The following is a 14,238-nucleotide window of genomic DNA, read 5'->3' on the forward strand; positions in this document are numbered from 1 at the left end:
ATCAGCTTTTGAACATAAGCTTTCTGACCTATTAAACTGGCATTTAATAAATGGAATAGTTTCTTCACTTTTCCAGTATTGTTGCAATTCAGACCCAAGGTTGAAGATCCTAATTGCTTCAGAAAAGAAAATATAAAGGAAAAAAAGATATAACCTCCTTTATTTTGCCAATGGTACATTTGTAAACCAGCCAAAAAATAGTAATTTGGTTAAAATATAAAAAAATACCTATGAAGGCTCTGTAAATAAATAGACATGACTAACTAAGAATGCCACAGAAATGTCAATTGATGTGTTCCCTCTTTCTTTCACTTTGACCCAGGGGTTGCAAACAAGCCAATGATTCTCAGCCCTGGCTGCATTTATTGAAACTTTCTCTGACAAATCTTTCTTACTTGGCTGGAAACTCTGTGCCAGGAGTTGTTTCTTTCTTTTTTCTTTTTCGATGACTTTAGGCTCATTTTGTGGGCCTTTAAGCAGGTATCCAATGTTGGGATAGGTGGATGGATGAATGGATGGGGGAACGGAATATACGATTTTAAGTTGTTCTGTCCTTTATTTGATTTGTTTACTAATTTGAAGAACAAAGCACGATCCCTTCTCGTTAGCTGGGCAATCTGCCCACATTTTAACTGGCTGACACAGTTCTTCCAATAACTTCTTGGTACCCTGTGGAGCTCACTCAGCCTCTGTTCTCCCTAAATCAAATTTTATCTTTAGGCCTGAAAGTGAGTGTAACAGGATTATTCTCCACTCTGTGTTTTTTGTGTTCTTTGCTTACTTAATAGCTTATGATTTTAGGTTTCAGAAAATGGAATTGGTTTATTTCTTAGTTGAATCAAATCCTAAAGTCAACACCACAATACTCAACAGGATGCAACTCAATTTAATTTAATTTGTTTTTGTTTTTGTTTTTGTTTTTTGAGACAGAGTCTTGCTCTGTCGCCCAGGCTGGAGTACAGTGGCGTGATCTCAGCTCACTGCAACCTCTGCTTCCCCAGTTCAAGCAATTCTCCTGCCTCAGCCTCCTGAGTAGCTGGCACATGCCATCACACTCGGCTAATTTTTGTGTTTTTAGTAGAGACAGGGTTTCACCATGTTGGTCAGGCTGGTCTCGAACTCCTGGCCTCGTGATCTGCCCACCTTGGCTTCCCAATCTGCTGGGATTACAGGCATGAGCCACCGCACCTGGCCTTTATTTTTTAAAAATAGAGACAGGGTCTCACTATGTTGCCCAGCCTGGTCTTGAACTCCTGGGCTCAAGCAATCCTCCTGCCTCAACCTGCCAAAGTGTTCAGATTACAGTGGTGAGCCACCACACCTGGCCACAACTGAATTTTAAATGCTGCTACATGAATTCAGATACAGTTTTTTGTTGTCAGTTTACATGATAGGATTACTTAAATGCTTTAGCATTTTCTTTTTCTTTCTTTCTTTCTTTTTTTTTTTTTTTTACTAGTGATTTTACTCTAGAGGAAGATTCTGTTAATATCTAACCTGTAGCTCTGTCCTTTTTCTGCCATTTGACAGATGGGCTGGTTTTTACCCTCTTTCTTTCATTTGGATCCTTATCTCTTAGCCTTTATTGCTGGAACTAGGGCAAATGTTTCCAAATGATGTAAATATATGAAAGTAAACACAGTGTTAACAATATAAAAGCAGTGTCCAGACCTAATGTTGACCATATAGCAGATCCTGTCTTCTATTTAACAAATATAACCAAGGCAAAATATGGTTCATGACACCTACTGTGTCAAACAAGAGAAAGGAGACAGTCTGGTTATTACATTAACTGTTACCATCTGCTTCACAGGGTAAACAAAAGCACTAATATTTAGAAGTAAATTGAGAAGAAAATGCCGACTTCCACTAGGCAGGGGGTTCTTGTTGCTAGACAAAAAAGTCGGGGAAAAGACAGCGGATAGGAGAGTGGGGAATGTGCGGGAGGTGGTGCACAGGAAACAGAGAAAATGACTCCTTTCTTTTTGGAGCATGAAGCATTAGGCTACAGTGAAGGTGTAGAATGACACAGCGATTTTTTTTGTGGGCTTATGAATGCTTGGCATTCATTCGTTCATTTTTCAGCAAATGTTCATTGAGCACTCACCATTAGGCAAGTACTGTTCTGGGTGCTTAGGATACATCACTGACTATAACAAACAAACATGCCTGCCCTTGTGGAGCTTACATTTTAGGAAGGGGAGGCACACAATATGCACAATAAATAACTGTATAGAAAGTCAGAAGGTGATAAACGTTATGAAAAAGACAGATTGGAGCAGGGGATCAGGGATGTGAGGTTAGGTGCATGGTCAGAATATTATATTAAAGAAGGTGGCCAGGGTGTTTAGGTCTCTTTGAGAAGGAGGGATTAAGCAAGGATTTGAAGGAGGTAAGGAAATTCAGCCATTCCAGGCAGAGGGAACAGCTGATGCAAAGGCCTCAGGCAGGGAGGGAAGCTAGAGGGGCCAAAGAACAGTAAGGAGGCTGGTATGGCTGGAGTGGAGTGAGAGAGGGGGGAGTAACAGGAGAGGAGGCAGACCTAAGAATTGCATGAGGTTCTGTGTATTCCCTCTGTCTCCTATTCCATTGTACCCTTCTCCCCCACATACAGATGTGCTTCAACTTTTCTGGATAAAAAGGGACAGATTTAGTTGTCAGAGCCCTTTACCTTTGCCCATCTTGTCTTAGCCCAGGCGATGTTGCTTTGACACATCTTGGAGGCATTTCTCCTCTTAGGCTGCTAAGCTATCTACAGTCAGCACAGGGATTTCTTTAGATCCCATTGTCTACCTGTTCTGTGCCTCTGCATGCCTAAAATTCTGTGTTAGGAATGTGACCGATCGGAGCTCTGGAGATGAAGAATCTGCTGAGTTGTCTTTCTAGATGGATTTTTACATTATTTTCCCATAAGAGGCATGGATTTTATTCATTAATTTTTTAAATAGTTTTTGCCCGTTGAAGTAACACATACTTAAAAAAATTCAAACAGTACCAAAGTTATTAAATGAAAGTTGTCTCTTGTTACTCTAGAAGAAAATTTTTCTTTCTTTTTTTCTTTTTCCATTAGAATAATTTTTTTAAAATTTTTTATTTCAATAGGTTTTTGAGGAACAAGTGGTGTTTGTTTACATGGACAAGTTCTTTAGTGGTGATTTCTGAGATTTTGGTACACCTATCACCCGAGCAGTGTACACTCTACGTGATGTGTAGTTTTTTGTCCCTCACCCTCCTTCTGTCTTTTCCCCCTGAGTCCCCAAAGTCTATTGCATCATTCTTATGCCTTTGCATCCTCATAGCTTTAGCTCCCACTTATAAGTGAGAACAAACGATATTTGGTTTTCCATTCCTGAGTTACTTCACTCAGAATAATGGTCTCCAATTCCATCCAGGCTGCTGCGAATGCCATTATTTCGTTCCTTTTTATGGCTGAGTAGTATTTCATGGTATATATATGTATGTGTGTATATATATATGTATATATATATATGTATACCATATTTTCTTTATCCACTCATTGATTTATGGGCATTTGGGCTGGTTCCATATTTTTGCAATTGCGAATTGTACTGCTATAAACATGCATGTACCAGTATGTTTTTTGTATAATGACTTCTTTTCCTCCAGGTAGACACCCAGTAGTGGGATTGCTGGATCAAATAATAGTTCTACTTTTAGTTCTTTAAGGAATCTCCATGCTGTTTTCCATAGTGGTTGTGCTGGTTTACATTCCCACCAGCAATGCAGAAGTATTTCCTTTTCACCACATCCCCGCCAACATCTACTATTTTTTGACCATGGTCATTCTTGCAGGAGTAAAATGGTATCATATTGTGGTTTTGATTTGCATTTCCCTGATAATTAGCAACGTTGAGCATTTTTTTCATATGTTTCTTGACCATTTGTATATCTTCTTTTGAGAATTGTCTATTCGTGTCTTTAGCCCACTTTTGATGGGATTGTTTGTTTTTTTCTTGCTGATTTGTTTGAGATCCTTGTAGATTCTGTATATTGGTCCTTTGTCAGATGTGTAGTTCGTGAAGATTTTCTCCCACTCTATGGGTTGTCTGTTTACTCTGATGATTATTTCTTTTGCTGTGCAGAAGCTTTTTAGTTTAATTAAGTCCCATCTATTTATCTTTGTTTTTGTTGCATTTGCTTTTGGGTTCTTGGTCATGAAGTCTTTGCCTAAGCCAATGTCTGCAAGGGTCTTTCTGACGTTACTTTCTCGAAGAAAATTTCTTATGTAGTCTTCCCCAAACTTTCAATTATGTGTACATATATGTATTTACATGAAAAAGATCATACTATATGATGTTTGCAACTTTCTTTCTCAGCACATGTACATATACCGTGTTGTTTTTAATTGGCACATGGAATAAAACACAACATAGATAAATAATAATCATTAGAGAAATACAAATTAAACCCACAGTGTGACAGCCCTGCATACCTATTAGATGCATTATGAATAATGCTGCTATGAACATGGATATACAAATCTGTCTTTGAGACTCTGCTTTTAGTTCTTTTGGGTAAATATCCAGAAGTAGAATTGCTGGATAATATAGTAATTCTATTTGTGATTTTTTGAGAAACAACCATAATGTTTTCCGTAGTAATTGCACAGTTTTTTATTACCATCAACAGTACACAGGGGGAGTTTTAAACTTTTTTATTATTTTGTTTTATTTTATTTTTTTGAGACAGACTTTTTTTGACAGAGTTGCACTCTGTCACTCTGGCTGGAGTGCAGTGGTGCCAGCAGGACTCACTGCAGCCTTGACTTCCTGGGCTCAGGTGATCCTCCTGCCTCAGCCTCCTGAGTAGCTGGGACTACAGATGCATGCCACCACACCCAGCTAATTTTTGTATTTTTTGGAGAGATGGGATTTCACCATGTTGCCCAGGCTGATTTTGAACTGCTGAGCTCAAGCAATCCACTCTCCTCGGCCTCCCAAAGTGTTGGGATTACAGGTGTTATCCATCATACCTAGCCTTTTTTTAAATATTTTTGATACAAACTTTTATGAACACCTATTTGATAATTAGATACTACAATATATGAAAATTAATTTATATAACTTACAATAAATTTGCTATATATTATATTCCTAGAAAGAAACCTTGCATTGATTAAAAATAAATAGAATTTAAATATGTACTAAAATTTTTTTCCTAGAAATACAGCATCTAGAAGGCCAAGTTGTGCAATGTTCAGGAAAAAAACATCCATACTGAAATGGATCAAAATTATGTGGGGCAGTTACAAGTTTGGCTAGAAAACACAGTACTTAAACCACTGAACATGATTACGTGTCTAATGTTGACATTATTAGAATAGAACAATTATCAAATTCAGAGTTAACTAAAGAATCTGTTTTGAACTGTGAAGACAAAAGTGAAGAAAGGGAAATGTTAGACATTTCAAAAACTTGAAATAAGTATGTGAGCAAGCCGGCGCGGTGGCTCATGCCTGTAACCCCAGCACTTTGGGAGTCTGAGGCAGGTGGATCACTTGACGTCAGGAGTTCGAGACCAGCATGGCCAGTGTGGTGAAGCCCTGTCTCTACTAAAAATACAAAAAAATTAGCCGGGCATGGTGGCATGCACCTGTAGTCCCAGCTACTCGGGAGGCTGAGGCGGGAGAATCACTTGCACGCTGGAGACAGAGGTTGCAGTGAGCCGAGAACACACCACTGCACTCCAGCCTGGGCGACAGAGCAAGACTGTCTCAATTAAAAAAAAAAAAAAGAAGAAGCAAAATACCTTGATTTTTATTATATACCAGATGTAGCCCATTGTGAACAAGTATGTAACATTATTAAGTATGTTCACATTGAGAGTGATGTCATATCAACAGAAAAAAGTTATACTGACTTTATTGAAATGTGAAAGAAAAAACTAGATATGATCTACCTCGTGAAATTATTCATGAATTGGAAACAGATAATATTGACATCAAAATGCTAATTGCCTGGGAAATGATAATAGAGCAAATATGGCTTGTGTATACAAAGGTGTGTGGCCATTATTTCCACCAAAAATGATTATGTCAAACATGTGATGTACTCAGCTCATAGTCTTGATTTAATACATGAAAACATTGCTTCTGTGAATAGAAATATGGTAACCATTTTTAGTATTGTACAGAGGATATATACATTTTTTGGACAATTCAATAGACAGATGTAATATTATATGTCTGTTCTAAGAATTACATTGTGGATAACTGATAGGCATCAAGATCAAATGGAATCAAGACATTTTGTATGTAAATTAAAGACATTTATCAAATATTAAAAGATGTAATATCAAATGACAGAATACATAATGCTATAATTGAAAGTATCTTGGTGCAATAGATTATACATTTTAATGAAACATCTGTATGGAATAATGTTTTAAGCTAGTGGAAAAAATTAATAAAGCTCTATTTTTAAAAAAAATTACTATATATAAAGTTGTATGCTTAATAGAAGACCTATCTCTTTGCTTATAATAAATAAGAAAAAACACTTTGAAAAAATATTTGATTAATAAAAAGGTCTTAGCAAGGATGAATATATCTCCAAAATTTGTAAATGAATGAAAAAGAAAAAATTTAAAAATTGGAAATCTGTAAAGCACTGCATGGAGATATTAGTATGGGAAAAGTGCATGTCAAACAAAATTCTGGAGACTATAGCTATCTTAATTTCATATTTAAATGAAAATGTGAAAAAGCAGGTAAAGCATCTTAATATTTTGATTTTTTTTTTTTTTTTGAGACAGGGTCTCACTCTGTTGCCCAGGCTGGAGTGCACGATTTTGGCTCACTGCAGCCTCCACCTCCTGGGTTCAAGTGATTCTCCCACCTCAGCCTCCTTAGTTAGCTGGGATTACAGGCCTGTGCCACCATGCCCAACTAATTTTTGTATTTTTTGGTAGAGACAGGGTTTCACCACATTGACCAGGCTGGAACATTTTGAATTCGTAACTAAAAAAAAGTTATTTTCTATGATTACATTTGATGTACAAAAAGCAGTCACCCACTTGACTCTTAAATATATTGACAATTTAAGTTCTGTAGAAATTTCATCCGAAATAGTTTTAAGCAGTGTACAATTTCAATGATTTGTAATATAAAATCAGTATAAGGTTCAGATTTTCTAAAATGGATGCAAGTATTTTACTTGGTGCAATCTTATCCAAATTTGGAAGTGGCCTTGAGAATTTTTTTTAACAGCAATCACAGTGGTGCCCCATAAAATAATGTAAGATAAGCAAAAAAGTCGATTTTGAAAATATTATGGATGAGTTTGCTTCCATTAAAGCCAGGAAAGTAAGATTATGATGAATTGTTTTGTTGTAAATAAAATCTTTACATTGAACATAATATTGTGGGTTTTAATAATATGTATTTTTAAAATTTTTCAATATTTTTATTACTTTAGTGTTTAAATATCCACAAAATACATAAAAAACATGTATAGAGGGGTGCAATTTTTGTTTTTTGTTTTTCTGCTTTGGGCTCCAACATGGCTCAGTGTGGCATCTCAATGGATTACAGTAATAAAAAGGAACAAACTCCTGATGCATGCCACAGCATTGGTGAATCTCAAATGCATTGTGTGAAGTACAAGACGCTGACTCAAAAGGCAACACTCTACATGATTCCATTTGACCTTCTAGAGTAGGAATAATGATAGGAATGACCTTCTAAAGTAGGAATAATGATAGGAACAGAATATAGATGTTTGGTTGCCAGGGACTGGGGCAGGGGTTGTGGGATTGGTGAAAGGATTGGCTACTTAGGAGAAGGGGAGGATTTTTGAGATAGATAGAACTGTTCGATATCTTGATCGTGATTGTGGTTACACGATTGTATGTTTTTGGAAAACCTCATAGGATTCTACATCAGTATTTCTATTTCTCTGTAGGTACTGCTGTGAGCCTTAGATAATTTTATAGCAGAGTAGCATATAAAAATTTTTGTTTGGAGAAGATTACTTTGGCTATGTAAGAAACACAAATTAAGTCTAGGATAATAGCCCTTGTACAAATTGTTGACTCTCTGAATTTCTTTTTTGTCCTTGGTTATTTCGGAGTTCTCCACTTTGCTCTACTTTTATGGCCTATTATTTAGCTAACATCTTCTTTGTTTGGGGGACCTAAATGTTCCTTGCAAGTAATAGGCCCAGGATGTTAACTGGTTTCCCCAGAATTGCCTAACTCCACTTGAGGCTGAGAGTTCAAGAGTCTCTTGAAAACACATGTTTTCTCAAGGTTGGGCTTAATTACCTTTTAGTAAATTCTTGGCTTGGAGAACAACCATGTTCAGGGTGCATGTCAGAGCAAAGCTTTCTAGTCTTTGGAGGTTTTCACCCACACCTCAATTACATTCTTTATTATCCTCTTGGCAAGCTGGGTAGATTTCTAAATCACATGGAGTTCCCCTAAGAGTTTGTATATCCTGAGATGTATGTTTTCTTCCCAAGTAACTAACAATAGTAAGCTTTTATTATTTTATGTTTCCATAGTCCATTTCACATATACATTATAGCTATCCTTTTATAAAGGATTTTGAAAATTTAGAGTTATAAGAAGCTTTAGCATCTTGCTACTCAAAGTGTGGTCCACCAGTCAGCATCTGTATCACCTGAAAGCTTGGTAGAAATGCAGAATCTCTGGCCTGACACCAGGCCTACTAAGTCAGAATGCATATTAACAACTCCCCACCCCCAACCCATAATCTGCAGGCACATGAAAATTTGAGAAGCACCAATGTAGTTATTGTCTGACTTAATCACTTACCTGGGGCTTACGCAGCAACCCTGCAGAGCTCTCCCACAGCAACCCTGCAGAGCTGAAGTACGGTTAGTTTATTGTATTTTTGTACCTTACAATACTATATTATACAGTATTTGTATAATACAGTGCTTGTACAGTATAACATGAGTATTGAAAAGATAATACATGGAATCTTTTGGCTATCATATTTATCATATAAATAAATGTGTTTAGCCGAAATTTGATAAGCACACATAAAACATTCCTAGGGAACTGTTAAATATCATTTGCATTGCAAAGCTGAGAAAAGTATCTGCTTAGATATTTTCAGGTAGAGGGTCATCTCAGAGTAACAAACAAGAGCAAAGATGCTTTGTGCAGCTGCTTTACCTTCTACCCTTGTGATATCCTGCATCAAGGATGCCCCGAGGGGGCAAATACTAAAATTAAATCATACTGGTCAGTGATATTTTTGGGATGAGTCCTGGGACTAGCTCAGCATTCAAATGTATGTAGTGTTTAGAATTTAGGAAGAATTTTTGATGTCTTCCTACTGAGTGACTAATGCATAAAAATGGTTTAAATTAGTCAAATTTAAGCAACATATCTATCTGATATTATCTCAGATTCTTAAAGTTTCAGGATTTCTTTTTTCATTTCTGCCTGCATTCATTTAGTTGTTTAGATGATTCCCCTAAACTTTCTGCCAAATTGTATATTTACATTGAGGTCATCTTTCTAACTATAGTTCTACAATTCCCTATTTAAACCATTGGGTTTAGAGGTGTTTGAGAATTCAGAACTTTTCAAAGTTAGGAGATCCTATTTATTATGTAATATCCCGAGTAGGGTCTGGGGCAGTACTATTTAATCAAACATGAATATTTCTGCAACATATAAACAATTCACACTAAATCATATGAATGAAGACATCAAATAGCCTCTCCTCGGGTCACATCAGGTTTTTGTCACAAAATCAGTTACATAAACTTTTCTGTTTTCATACTTTTCTATTTTGTTTTTATATTTTGCCATTGTGGATTTAAAAAGATGGACCTGTGTACAACAACAATATGAGAAGAAATTTTAGAAGTTCTTTAGTTTACGTTTTTTCTCAAAGTAGTAGTAAGGACAGCAAAAATTAATGTGAATGGGTATTTATCCAAAACTAAAATTTCTCAGTATTCCATAACTTTCTCAATATTTAACAAATAATACAGTCATAATATCCTGTGAGGCTGAGGCTATCCTTATACCTGCTCATGCCAATTCTCTTCCCCTTTCTTTCTGAAAAATAAAGCCTAAACTAAAAATATTTGCTTCACCACAGTGTTGTGCAGCTGGAGGGGCCGTATAATTCAGGAGTGTCCCATGAGATAGAAACAGAGGGTTTCTGTGAAAGCTTTCGGTTTCCTAACACAGGTCTCTCCCCTTCCCAACTCCCCCTTTCTTCTCCCTGTCTGGAATACAGATGTAATACCTGGAGATGCAGCAGCTATCTTGCAACAAAGAAGTAATAAGCATTAAGACAAAAGCCTCATTCTAAGGGTGGTGGAGGTAAAAAAACAGAAACAGCAGCCTGTTGAACCTCCTTGGACTGCCCCAGACTTCTTGATTCGTGGGGCAAACTTACTGTTTAAGCTACTGTTTTTGAGTTTCTGTTATTTGTAGCTAAACATATTCCTAAATGCTATAGTATGTCACTGCCTTTTTTTCCTCATTTATTTACATTTATTTATTTATAGACAGGGCCTCCCTTTGTTGCCCAGGCTAGATTGCAGTGCACAGTCATAGCTTACTGCAGCCTCGACCCGCTGGGCTCAAGGGATCCTCCTGCCTCTGCCTCCCAAGTAGCTGGGACTACAGGAGCACACCACCACACCCACCCAGCTAATTTTTTAAATTTTCAGTAGTGTTCCAAACTTGTGTGAGAGTGTAACCACCCAATAGGCTCTTCCTGCCCACTGCACAGACAAAATCAATCCACCAAGGCCAAATCATTGCAATAAAATTTAATTGACACAAGGCCAGCCACGCCACGTGGGAGATGGAATTATTACTCAAATCAATCTCCCTGAAAATTTGGAGGCTGGAGTTTTTCAAGGGTGGTTTGGGGGGCCAGGGAGTCTGCTTCTGGGTAGGGCCACAGGACTGGCTAGTGGGGTTTGGCGGGCCTGGGTGGAGATGTTGGTTCATTGGTCGTCAGAAATGCAGAAACCTGAAAAGACATCTCAAAAGGCCAATCTTAGGTTCTATAATAGTGATGTTATCGGCGGGAGTAATTAGGGGAGCTGCAATTTTTGAGACCTCCAGAGTAATGGCTGGTAATTGTTTAAGTCTACACCTTAGCAGAATTCAGGCTCCTCTCATCCTAATAACCTGGTGGATGGATTAGCTTTCATTAGCTTTACAAAGTGGTATAATTTTGGGGAAGCGCTATTACCATTTAAACTCTAAACTAAATGTCTCCCAAAGTTATCTTGGCATAAGCCCAGGAATAATTAAGGCCAGTTTGGAGGTTAAAGGCTAGATGGGGGTTGGTTAGTTCAGATCTCATTCACTGTAATAATCTCCTCATTGTTATAATTTTTGCAAAAGTGATTTCAAGAGAAGAAAACTATGTATATGCATATGCATTTTTGTGTATATGAGTAAATATTTCTGTAGAGATGAACAAAAAGGTGATACCTAGGCTGGGCAGCAAAGTGAGACTTTGTCCAAATAAAAAAGTTAAAAATTAGCTGGTTGTGGTGGTGTGTACCTGCAGTCCCTGCTACTCAGGAGGCTGAGGCAGTAGGATGGCTTGAGCCCAGGAGTGTGAGGCTGCAGTGAGCTATGATTGCACCATGGCACTCCAGCCTGGGCAACAGGGAGAGACCCCATCTAAAAAAAAAAAAAGAAGAAAGGTAATAACATTGGTTGCCTTTGGGTAGAGAAACCAGGTGGCTGTAGATCAGAGCCAGGAGTGAGGCATGGCTTTTGTACCTTTTGAATGTATTTTTAAAAATTAAATATATGTATCTTACCATATGATTTAAATTATGTACATTTCAAGAACAGATAAAATGAATTATGGTGATTGAGGTCAGAATACTATTACCTCTATGGGGAGATATTTACTGGAAAGTGGCATGAGGTGGTCTTCTCCAGCTAAGAGATCAGAGATATCCTCTATCCTGAATTAGATGGTGGTTACATAGGTACATGTATATGGAAAAAAACCATCAACTCCATACTATTATTTGTGCACTTAGTGTACCTCGGTACAGTTTTAGAGCATATACTTTGAATAATAAGAAAGAAAATTAAGATAATTATTAATATTCTGTGGGCTTTTTGTTCACTATCATCTTAGTTCAAATTTCAACAATTTCCCTCGTTTAAAGTTTTTTTAAAAGAGTTTTCATGTGAGAATGTGTATGTATACATATGAGTGTCAATGCAGAGGGGACTTGTGGCCAATCTGTATGTTATTTCTTATATAAAATAACCCTTTATTGACCTCACTTCATTGTCCAGTTATCACCCCAGTTTTTTACAGTCATGCTTTTTCAGCACTGCTGTGTGTAGGTGGGTGTATGTGCCTAGACTCAGGACTAAGTATACACCCAGGTACGAATAGATCAAGTCACATACTTAAGGATTTGATGTTGGAGTTTGCTTCTATAGCAAATGAATTTCTAAATATTAGCTCAGTGCAGCTTTGATGAGTGCACGATGAATCAGCAAAAGCTTAAATAAGGGAGTGTGCACCAATGACAAATTCCCTTTCCAAGGGAACTTTGATCTCTACTGGATGACTACCTGCTTCTGCTGTGCACTCTCTCTCTCTCTCCCTCTTTGCTTCTAGCATAACAAATAAATTCCCCTGCCTTGAACGCATTTTCCTAACAACAGTGGTGAGATGTGACAAGGAAACTTGTTTGGAGCAACGTCTGAGTCACAATAGAATTAGTGTCAGGTACAAATGACCACAAAGTACAGGTGCTGAGTCACAGTGATTTGGGATTCTCTAGTGAAAAGGACATGTGGAGAACTTAACTTTTATTTCCTCTCTTTTGCTGGTGTTAGTTTGGAGGTACCATCACACGATCACCTTTCATTCACTAACGCTCACATTTTAGGTGCTTCTCCTTCTTACATAATAAAAGGGCAAAGCACATAGGCCTGGGGTCCCTGGGGAAAGCCAAGTCTGCCTGGCTGCCTTGAGGACTCTGGACTGGATTTGACATGGAGGAGTTGGGGATTGATGATCAGGGATCAGAACACTGAAACCCAGATTAATGAGTAAAGGAGTGAGAATATGTGTATGTGTGTTTCTTAATCCCATCTACCAGGTGATTACAAAACTCATTCGAAGTTGAACACAGTAGAGGTATTTCAAGTTGCTTTGAGAGAGAATTACACACACACACAAAATCTTTAGGAGCCAGACAACCACTGTGGACACCAATAAGAGAGCTCCAACATTGGTGAGGTATAGACCCCTCAAAATTGTGGGTAATAACAGCAAGGTCCATCTGGCAAGATTGGTCACCTGTGGTGGAAGTGGTGGTGACAGCGGGGATGCAACTGCAGCAACCAATGATGATGATCTCACTAGGGTGGGGAGGTGTTAGAGGCATCTTCACAGCAGCACAGTGCCCAGAATGCCAAAGAGCAGCAGGATTGATCCAGCATCCTTTCCTGATAAAAGAGGGCTAGAAGACCAGAGGCTCCGGGGAGTCTACTGGGTGAGTATTAGTCCACTCTCACATTGCTATCAGGAAATACCTGAGACTGGGTAATTTATAGAGAAAAAAGGTTTAATTGACTCACGGTTCTGCAAGCTGTACAGGAAGCATAGTGGCTTCTGACTCTGGGGTGGCCTCAGGAAGTTTCCAATCATGGAAGAAGGCAAAGTAGGAGCAGATATCTCACATGGCAGTAGCAGGAGGAAGAGAGCGAGGGGGAGGTGCCACACACTCTTTAACAACCAGATCTGACAGATAACTCATTGTTCCAAGGACAGAACAAAGGGGATGCTGCTAAACCATTCATGAGAAATCTGCCCGCATGATCGTCACCTCCCACCAGGCTCCACCTCCAACATTGGAGATTACAATTCAACACAAAATTTGGGCAGGAACACAGATCCAAACTATATCAGGGTGGACCCCTACATCTAATGTTTCTTGCCCTTGCTCTTGGTAGCTAATGTCTCATTGGACTCTAGTGTCTGCTTGTTCTATTGGATCAGGACCTCCTTGAGGGAAGGAGCCATATTAAATTCATCTCTGTGCCCCTAGTGTTTAGCAGTGTTTATTGAGTTAGTAAATAAATCCATCTCTATTCTTTATCAAAACTCTGAGCTGTGATGAAAAAGTCAGTGTCTCCACCTGTGCTTTGGATCCCTCAGTAGGGCCTTTGCTTCTACAGTACCATCATCCTACACAGAGTGAACACCTACTGAGTGCTGACTATGCC

General features: G+C 38.2%; 1 long non-coding RNA gene across 3 annotated transcripts in view; it reads right to left on the reverse strand.

The window, feature by feature from the left end:
• LOC129472964 (uncharacterized) overlaps positions 1-13,695 on the reverse strand; it is a 58,297-nt gene extending 44,602 nt beyond the window's left edge. For all 3 annotated transcript variants that reach the window (XR_008654156.2, XR_010119125.1, XR_008654155.2), the window contains exon 1: positions 13,591-13,695. This is a non-coding gene — a long non-coding RNA (uncharacterized lncRNA). The remainder of the gene's footprint in view (positions 1-13,590) is intronic.
• Positions 13,696-14,238: the final 543 nt, after the last annotated feature.

The sequence above is a fragment of the Symphalangus syndactylus genome, chromosome 23 (assembly GCF_028878055.3).
Source record: "Symphalangus syndactylus isolate Jambi chromosome 23, NHGRI_mSymSyn1-v2.1_pri, whole genome shotgun sequence".
Lineage (NCBI taxonomy): Eukaryota > Metazoa > Chordata > Mammalia > Primates > Hylobatidae > Symphalangus > Symphalangus syndactylus.